Here is an 11,041-nt window from a genome sequence, read left to right on the forward strand (position 1 = left end):
GGTGTTCTAGGGGCTGAGAAGTTGTGATTAACTCCATGTTCCCTACAATAATCAATAAAGTTAGCATTTTCAAATTCAGTACCATGGTCTGATCTTACCGAGACCAGCTTGTGGGTGAGCTGGTTCTCCACTTGTTTCACCAATGTTACCCATTCTTCAAACGTTTCATCCTTTGTGTGTAACATCATTACCCAAGTGTACCTGGAATAATCATCAACCATAACACAGACATATCTATGACCTCTTCGACTTTGTACTCTCATGGGACCACACAAATCAATGTGTACAAGTTCGAAGGGTCTGCTGGTACTCAAAACAGTTTTAGACTTAAAAGAATTTTTGACCTGTTTCCCCCTTACACAATCAGAACAAACTTTATCAGCTTCATACTTAATGTTAGGAAGGCCTACAACTAAGTCACGTGTTTTAAGTTTGTTTAGAAGTGTTAGGCTAGCATGTCCAAACCTCTTATGCCAAATCCATTGATTATTGTCAGAAACAGCTCTCAAACAGATGGACTTGTCTTGAGGGATTTTATCTAAGAAGGTAATGTAAACATCATGCTTCCTGGTTCCCTCACATACAAGTTCTCCTGTTTGTGAGTTAACTATGTGACATAGGTTGGCTTGAAACTCAACTATATTACCTTTGTCACATAATTGAGAAATACTCAAGAGATTATGTTGCAAGCCTTCAACATAATAAACATCATCTATTGCGTTAGAAAGTGTCTTACCAACCTTACCTAAACCAGTGATGGTTCCCTTGCTGTTATCCCCAAAGGTGACACTTCCTCCATCAAAGGCCACTAGTGAAAGGAATTGATCTTTATCCCCGGACATGTGTCTTGAGCAACCACTGTCCAAATACCAATAGGTATCTCCCTTCACTCTAGCCTGCAAGAGCAAATCAAACATTAGTTTTAGGAACCCAAACATACTTGGGTCCCTTTTCAACAACATTAACATCTTGTTGATCCTTTCTTCTCCACACATATTTTACACCCTTGCTGTTCTTATTAGCACTAATTTTCTTAGCTGGACATTCATGTATCTTATGTCCATTTTTACCACAATGAAAACACACATGCATCTCTTTAGTCATGACATACTTGCCTCGTTGATATTCTTTGATCCAGGTGGTTTCTCTGGGAGACCAGTTAGTCCTGGTTCTCTGTCTAGTATAACCAAGACCAACTTTTCCTCTGTTTCCTTTTCAAGAAGTCAGGTAATTTAAGGATTCTTGAGCATTCAATAATTTGTCCACATGTCTATGACTATCATTAAGTTCTTTTTCTCTGGTTTCAAGTGTTTTAGTTAACAATTCGTTTTTCTCTTTAAGAAAATCAAAGTTACTTTTTAAAGCTTCGAATTGTAGATTAAGCTTTGAAACCATAGAGTCAATAGACATGTCAACAACCACTGGTTGCTTGTCCTTTTTCAGTTGATTGATTTCCGCATGCAAATCACAAATATTACTTTCATACTTATCAATCGTATTACTGACATCTACACTGGTACCTGTAGGGGAAACAGTGAACTGTGCAGCTTTAAGTGAAGCAATTTCCTTGTGAGAGTTTTCCAGGTTGTAAGCCAATGTTTCAAAGGCCTTCAACAAGGAAGTTCTAGTACACGAATTTGCTTTACTTATAGCTACTGAAAAATCAAGAGTATCACTAGTGGTTGATAAGTCTCTAGGGAACCAGGAGGTCAGATCCTCTTCACCATCAATTGGTTCAAACGATCTTTCCTTTTCTAGTTCCACTTTACACTTGTCCAATTCAACCTCTAGTTCTGCTACTTGATTTTTTAGTTCATAACAGACTCCTTCTAGATGATCACAACTAGCAATAGCAATATTACATTCACCACGTTTTTCTTTTAATTCTCTTTTGCAAGTTATGTATGTTTCACTTAGTTTATAGCATTCATCTAGTAAGGAATCAATACAAGCAAGCATATTTTCTCTATCATATTCATGCATATCTTCTCTAATTTGCTCTAAGCTTACCTTGCGTTCATGTAGTACATCCTTCTTTGCCATAAAGCATTTGTTGAATGTACTGGTTCCCCCTCTGGTTCCTGGACCAGTGCTGTTTTCCTTGATGTTTGTAAAGGCAGTTAGGCAAACATCTGAGTTGGGTGATCCTTCTTCTTCATCTGACCCTGAGTCAGAGTCTCCCCACATGGAAGCTATCATGGCATTCTTGTATGCTTGTTTATCTCCGGATTTAGACTGTTTGTCATTCCACTTAGGACAATCTCGAATAAGATGTCCTTTTTCTCCACACTTGAAACATCCTGTAGAAGAAGAATTAGAGTTAGATTTTTTATAGTTTTTAAAATGCTTACCTTTGAAATTCTTTCTTTGATCTCGAAGAGATCTCTCAAATCTTTTTGCAATCATGCTAATTTCATCTTCATCATCTTCTACTGTTCCCTTAAGCGCCATGCCTCTTGCTGGTTCCTTCTCAGACTTAGAGTCAATCAGCATCTCATGAGTCATAAGGGAACCAATCAGCTGTTCCAGAGACAAGGTAGACAGATCCTTTGCTTCGTATACTGCTGTTACCTTGGCTGTCCATGCATCTGTTAAACTACGCAATAATTTTCTCACAAGATCCTCGTCAGATAAATTTTTACCAAGAGATCTAAGATCATTTACAATAGTCATAAACCTACGAAAGCAATCATTGATTTTTTCATTTTTATTCATGGCAAACAATTCATATTTAGACATGATTAAATCAATTTTAGACCGTTTTACCTCGCTGGTTCCCTCAAACGCAAGTTCAAGGGTGTCCCATATCTCCTTAGCGCTACTACAACCAGAGATACGATTTGTTTCGGTCTCACCTATTGCTTGTTGTAGTATTGACATTGCCTTAGCATTCTTTTCCAGCAACTTGTAATCAGCAATGACCAATTCGCTATCCTTCTTGGGAACCTGGTTCCCCTCCACATCTGTCTTGAGAATGATATTAGGACCATTTTTAACTACGAGCCAGCATTCATAATCAATACCCATGATAACATTCTGGATCCTGTTCTTCCACCAAGCATAATTATTTCCATTAAACTTGGGTGACTTGTTGTCATAACCGATTGCACTTAATTCTTGAGTACTCATTCTTAACTCCTCTAGATGTTACTCTTTCGAGAAGCTTAGGCTCTGATACCAATTGAAGGTTCAATGGGCACTCAAGAGGGGGGGGGGGGTGAATTGAGTGTTAAGTAATCGTTGGCTAATTTTGCTTCTTTTCGGATTATGTGTGAGGAACCAGTTGTGCTGGTTCCCGTACGCAGCGGAATATAAATAAGCAATAAAGAAGACAACAAATTTAACGAAATAAAACAAAGCAATAAAGAACACAACAAATTTAACGAGGTTCAGCCAACTCAGGCCTACGTCCTCCTATCCTAAGTTCTTTATTAATCTACTCCGAAAAACAAAGACAAAGAACACTCTGCTGTTCCCTACTCCGGGAACCAGCAAACCCCACACTCTACTCCGAGTGTGCTCTCGACTTACACTCGTAAGCCCAATGTGTTTGAACTCACAAACACTCACCCAGCCTTTAACCCCTTTGTTAAAGACTCAATACAAGAATCAAGAACTCCCCTTTGATCTCACTTCTACGAAGCTAATTAAGAGAAAATATTTAAGTACTAGAATGCTCTTGTATATGACTTGATGAATGGGATTAGTGCTTAAGTATATGCTCTCAAATAATTGCTCTTTTGATTTCTGGAGAGGCACACGAAATATGTGAAATAAGATGAGTTTATATAAGCTTAGATTCCTAAAACCTAGTTTCCTTAAATCACACAATCTTAGAGAATAAGATATAATGTAATTTTAGGAAAGTTTTTATCTTATTTGATTTAATCACAAAGATAGAATCAATTAAGATAAATACTCCTAGATTTTAGGTAACCAAGAATATTTCATCTTATTTCCAGCTGCACAAAATATTTTCAAGATAATCTTTTCGAAAAAATCTTTTTGTAAAATCTTTTTCCAAAACGGCAGCTCGAATACAGTGAACCTGGTTCCCCGACCTGGTTCCCTGAATTGAAACATGTTATGAAACCTGTTCCAACTTTGTACCAGATTTCATATCATACTTCAATATACTTTTAAGCACTTATATAACCCAAACATGCAAGCATACTACGGAGCATATTACATGAAAACCTAGATAACATATTAAAGCATAAATCGTCTTTTCTTCATGTAATCTTCAAGACTTGAATCTTCCTTGAATACTTCTATTATGAGCAAACAATCTTTCTTCGAAATATCTTCGAAAGGCTTCTATGCTCCAAGTCTTGGAATCAACTCAACTACTGCACATGTAACATGGTTAATGCACAATAAAGAGTATGTGACTGCTTTACCACGTAGCAACCATGGAAACATTACATACTGGTTCCCTACCAGTACATAACACTTTTATCATATAACTGTTCCCTGTATAAAGACAAGTTAGTTCAATAAGAAAACTCATGTAAGTAATAACTTGTCTGGGGAAACAGTGTTCTATGTTAGCTGGTTCCCCTAACTGTATCGAACACTTTCAAGGACCTGTTTCCCTTAGCTGTTTGTCATCATTCAAAACTATCAATCAAAACCTAAGGGACTCAACAATGCGCCTGCTACCTTTCAACGTTGCATGATGAGCATTTTTTCTGATTTCATAGAGTCTATTATGGAGGTCTTTATGGATGATTTTAGCGTATATGGTTCGTCATTTGATTCGTTCTTAATTAATCTCGCTAAAATTTTGAAAAGATGTGAAGAGTGCAACTTAGTACTTAATTGGGAGAAATGTCACTTTATGGTGGCAGAGGGAGTAGTCCTTGGCCATATTATATCTGATAAGGGCATACAAGTAGACAAAGCTAAAATATCAGTGATTGAGCAATTACCTCCCCCAGTCAATGTTAAGGGAGTTAGAAGCTTCTTGGGTCATGCGGGGTTTTATCGCCGCTTTATCAAAGATTTTTCTAAAATTGCTAAACCACTGACACAGCTTTTGATCAAGGATGCCCCATGTATTTTTACTGACGAGTGTCTTGAGGCTTTTAACAGGATTAAGCAGGCTTTGATATCGGCACCCATCATATGTGCTCCCGATTGGAACCTTCCTTTCGAGATCATGTGTGATGCAAGTGACTTTGCACTAGGAGCCGTGCTCGGACAGAGGAAGGAAAAGGTTTTGCATGCTATTTATTACGCTAGCAAAACCTTAGATGAAGCCCAAGTCAACTATGCCACCACCGAAAAGGAGTTTCTTGCTGTTATTTATGCTTTAGAAAAATTTAGATCATATCTAGCTGGTTCTAAAGTTATTGTTTTTACTGATCATGCAGCATTGAAATACTTGATAGCCAAGGCGGAATCAAAGCCACGGCTACTCTGGTGGGTTCTCTTGCTCCAAGATTTCAACATTGAAATAAAAGATAAAAAGGGAGCAGAGAACGTAGTGGCAGACCACTTGTCACGTATCAGGTATGATGAGGGTAAGGATTCTTTACCTATAGATGATTCTTTCCCTGATGACAACCTGTATGCAGTTGTAGAGCATCACCCTTGGTACGTCGATTTTTCTAATTATATAGTGGGTGGTACTCTGCCTCCTGACTTGTCCTACCAACAGAAAAAGAAATTCCTTTATGATGTTAAACATTATTTTTGAGATGACCCTTTTTTGTTTCGTGAGTGTGCAGATGGATTATTTCGCAGGTGTGTTCCCGAATGGGAGGTTCACGGCGTCCTTACCTGTTGTCATACTTCACCCTATGGTGGACATCATGGCCCCACTAAAACGGTGGCTAAGATTAATTAGTTAGGCTTCTTTTGGACTACTATGTTTAAAGATGCTAACACTTTTGTGCAGGCTTGTAACTCTTGCCAGAGGACTAGCAACATTTCGCGGAGGCATGAGATGCCCCAAACTGGGATTCTCGAAGTTGAAATATTTGATGTTTGGGGTATCAATTATATGGGGTCGTTCCCATCTTCCAATGGGAATTGCTACATACTTGTAGCCGTTGATTATGTGTCCAAGTGGGTAGAAGCCATAGCTTCACCAACAAACGACTCTAAGGTAGTCATCAAGCTCTTCAAGAAGATCATATTTCCCAGGTTTGGTGTTCCACGAGCTATTATTAGTGATGGGGGTACCCACTTCCATGAAAGACAATTGGATAACCTCCTCAAGTAGTATGGCGTATATCACAGAACAGGGCTTAGTTACCACCCTCAAACTAGTGGTCACGTTGAGGTCTCTAATAGGGAAATCAAGGCGATCCTAGAAAAGGTAGTAGCAAAGTCAAGGAAAGATTGGAGCATGAAGCTTGATGACACACTTTGGGCATACCGAACAACATTTAAGACACCAATTGGTACTTCACCTTATAGATTGGTTTATGGTAAGGCATGTCATCTTCCCGTAGAATTGGAGTACAAAGCTTTTTGGGCGATCAAAGAGCTTAATATGGATTCTAAGGCCGCGGGTAAGAAGAGACTCCTTCAAATCAATGAGTTGGATGAGTTTAGATTGTCGGCATATGATAGTGCGCGGATCTACAAGGAGAAGACCAAGAAGTGGCATGACAAGAGGATCTTACCAAGAGAGTTTGCACCGGGCGATAAGGTTCTTCTCTTTAATTCTAGATTGAAGATTTTCCCAGGAAAATTGAAGTCTAGATGGTCCGATCCCTTCACTGTCACAAAGGTGAACAAATTTGGTTCGGTAGAGTTGGTGAATGACAAAGGTGAAGAATTCAAGGTGAATGGCCAAAGGTTGAAAGTGTATCATGAAGGTGCTACCATTAGAGATGTGGAGGAGACTCTCCTAACTCCACTTCCAACATGAGCTTCAAGGTGGTGAGAAGGTCGTGCGGGACCTAGATAAACCAGCGCTTTGCGGGAGGCAACCCGTATTTCATGCTTTCTAGGCTAGTTTTCCTTTTCCTTATTTTTTTCTTATATTATTATTTTTTTTAGAGAGGCGAGGAGAGTGATATTTCACTAGTTTTAAGTGTTGTTGTACAAGTATGAATTTGACAAGTATAAAGACTTAGAAAAAAATTTGAAGAAGAAACGAAATCGGAGAATAAGGTTTGATCGGGCGCGCAAGCTACCCACAATTCAGCAGCATTTTCGCCCGATCGGGCGACGCAGCCCGATTGGGCGCGAAAGCGAGCTAAAAATCAGAACCAATTTCGCCCGATCGGGCGAAACAGCCCGATCGGGCGCGCAAGCAAGGTTGAATTCAAGGACAATTTTCGCCCGATCGGGCGAAGCTTGCCCGATCGGGCGCTTTTTTGGAAAATCGAGTAAAAGAAAAAGATATGTCGGGCAAAGCTCGCCCGATCGGGCGAGCAAAGGGCGAATATTTCGTTCGCGTTTGCGCCCGATCGGGCGGAGCTCGCCCGATCGGGCGGCAACTTGAGTTTTGGAATTCCGCACTTTCGCCCGCTCGGGCGCGCCTACAAGCCGTCCCCCCTTTATTTTCTTTTCTCTTCTTTCTTTCCTCATTTTCTCCTTATTTCATCTTCTTCATTCACTTTCTCTCTCTAAAACCTCCATTTTCTAACCTTAAACTTACACTTCAATCCAAGATCTTCTCCAATTCTTCCATCCAAAATCAAAAATTCTTACATATTCCATCTCCCCTCATCCTCCTCTACCATATACACTAATTTTCCCCCACTTTATCTCAAATTTTCTCAAACCCTAAGAGAGAGAAACCTCAAATTTTCCACTATTTTACAAAGAAAATGGCCTCCAAGCGTTCAAGGAATCAAAGGGGTGAGAGCTCAAGTGCACCACAACCAACAATCAACTCGGACCTTCAAATTCCGGGATGGGAGGAGGTTGTAATCACCTCGGAGGAGCAACGGGTTAGGATGGTCAACCTCATCGATCGTCAGGTAATTTCTACCCGTTTCATTCATCATCCTACATTAGTTAGGCTAGGTCTTGATAAATATGTAGAAAAATTGTTTAAGGGCATAGGCATGAGTGGTTTTTTTTTCAAATGTACCATGATACTTATGATTGTTTAACATTGGAATTTATCTCAAGTTTTAATGTTATTAAAATGAATGCACTAATCACTCATGTACAATTCCGATTATTAAACAACGATGTGAGACTAACTCTAAAAGAATTTGGAAAGTTGTTTGATTTAAAATCGGATAAACCTATTGAGCCCTCTCAAGACCACACCGCCGTGGTCTATAAGAGGTTAACTGGGGAGGATTTAGTGAACCTCCAACATGCCAAAGGGACGTGGATTCAACATCCCGTCCCAAAGCTTTGACAAAGATTTGTCGGCCTCACTATTTTTGGGAGGCACAAACCGACAAATGTTCGGAGAGATGAATTGGAACTATTGGCATCCTATATAATTCCTAATGCTGAAAAATTGAACATACCCCATAGGATAGCCAATCATTTCCAAAGGGCGGCCAATGCGGCCGAGGCTAGTAGGTCTAGAGCACCTATTTACTCTGGGGGGTTAGTGACCCATATTGCTATGAAACACTTAGGTTGGAACCCCGATGGCCATAGGAAAGTTGTGGGATCGAACCTAATGGACCTACCCTATTTAGGGAGTTTGAACTGGGTACAACCGGTGGGGAGTGATACTTGGTGGATTGTCCACCGACAATCGGGTAGGAGGGACCAAACCTTTACCTTACCCAACCCCGCCTTGACCAAATTTGAGAGGGGGAAGCCCTCTTATACTTTCGAGATAAATGGTCAAGGTGAGGTTCAACCACCTCACCCCTCACCAAAACCCCACTAATCCCCCATTCACCACTCACCCCACTACCAACCACCCCCACCTTTCACCTACGGCATGCCCACTTCCTCGGTCGATTACAATGTCGACCCCAATGCCCCATATGACTTTTCGGCTTTTAGGAGCCAATTAGACCGCATTGAGACGGGGCAAGGGAGGGTTGAGGGTATGATGCAGAACCTAGACTCTAGGTTAAGCTCCCTAGATGGGCGGGTTGGTCTTATAGAGAGGAACCTAGGGAGGGGCCTTTACCCCATGTATGATGATTATGCCCGTCGGGGGGCTATTCCTCCCGATTCACTTACTCCCGATTGGTTCCAATACCCCCAAGGAGGGTATTCTCACCCCGGTGCTTATGGTACTTATGTGGACTACTCTTCGGTCCACGGATATGGGGGTATGGGTGGGAATGTAGACCCTAACTATTATGCAGGTGGTTCGGGGTATGGTGGTGGTGGCTCTAGCCATGGAGGAGCCAGTTCTAGCCACGACGGGGGTTATTCTAGGATGGATGAGGATGAGGAGTAGACTACTCTCCCAAGTCAATGAGGGCATTGCTTGATTTGGCTTGGGGGGTGTTCTTTCACTTGAAAAATTCTCTTCCTTTTCTCTCTTTATTTGCTTTCTAGTACAGTTTTTATTTGCTTTCCTAGTGTAGTTTTTTATTGCTTTCTTATATATGAAAAATACAAAAAAATTCAAAAATAAAAAAATTCAAAAATACGTTCCAATGAATTGTAAATCATGCTTCCCTATGCCCCATACTTGAGAAAATTTGTTTTGATTCTTGGTATTTGATGATGAATTTTGTGGATTTGTTGGTCATGATTTGAAGTCTAATTGTTTGGATTCCTAAACTTGCGTCAATTTTGCCCAATACTTGTGAATATAGTGCTTGACTAGTTGATTTGGTTAGGAAATGTGTGATAGTTCCATAATTCCTGGTATGTCAATGAATTTGAGTATTGATTTGCAACTATGAGTAGTGTTTCATGACTTATTATTATGCACATGAGGAGGACGAAGGCGTTCATTCTTTTAGGTAGCCTTCAGAGTATTTAGATACATTTGTTCCCTTCTTGTCACCTATGTTGTTGCTTGTGCCCTTTTATTGTTTATAGCAACATTACAAGCCTTAATTTCCCCATTGGTTACTAGTCCCAAGCTTGGCTTGGGGGAGCTATTAGTGAGTGAGGTGAGGGAGTTTGTAGTGTGCACACTATTTGCACAATTTGGGTGGGTTTCGAGAAGTAGTTTGTTCTTGATCATATTTTTGTTTTTATGAGTTTGAAAGTTGTATAAATTTGAGAAAAATAAAAGTGTGATGGAAAAAAAAAGAAGTTCAAAAAAAGTGAGAAATTTGAAAAAAAAAGAAAGTGAACTTCTAAGAAAAAAAAAGACAAAAAATGTTTGATGTTCAAATGTTCTAAGTGAAGGTTAATCAAAAGAAAAGAAAAAAAAAGTTGAGTTTCAATGTAAATATTTCAAGTTATGAGTTCAAGGTTTGTTTTTCACTCAAGTTCTACATTATCATATTTTTATGAGTGAAATTGTGAGTGTTGGGATTTTTTTTATTGTTTGGAGTATATTTGGTGGATTGTTGTTGGAGTTGGTTATGTTGGAGATGTGTATGATCTTTATTTTTGATCATGGGTTTATTAGGATTTAGCTCCCTTAATGCATAGCTTTTCTCTCACATAATCCCAAATTTATCCTACCTTTACCCTAGCCTTACATTACAAGCTTAAAAGACCTTCCGACCTTGTGCATAGAAGTTATGTAAATGTGAAAGTGTTGTTTTTCAATGCAAGTTATGACTTGGCATATTTTGAGTCGACTAGTAGGATAAGCGTTCAATGTTTTTTATACACACGAGAGTGTGAGTTGGGAGGGCATTGTTCACATTAAAGGGGTTGGGTGGAGAGCGATCGAGTACATTCTTTACTCGCCACATAAATGAGAGTCGAGTGTGTGAGCACTAGTCTTGAATTCTATATGCTCTTGTGGTTTGCTCTACTTGACAATTGTTGGGGAGGAAGGGTGATTAGATGAATAAGATTGATTGATGTTGAAGCATGTTCATTTAATTTTACCTTGAATCGTTGGCTTTTGATTTGTTTATTGGGGTGAAGCATGTTTTATTGTTCATTGATGAGCTCTTTGCTTAGGGACAAGCAAAGGTTTGGCTTGGGGGAGTTTGATATGTCTATTTTATATAGT

Source organism: Chenopodium quinoa, unplaced genomic scaffold (genome assembly GCF_001683475.1).
Source record: "Chenopodium quinoa cultivar QQ74 unplaced genomic scaffold, ASM168347v1, whole genome shotgun sequence".
Lineage (NCBI taxonomy): Eukaryota > Viridiplantae > Streptophyta > Magnoliopsida > Caryophyllales > Amaranthaceae > Chenopodium > Chenopodium quinoa.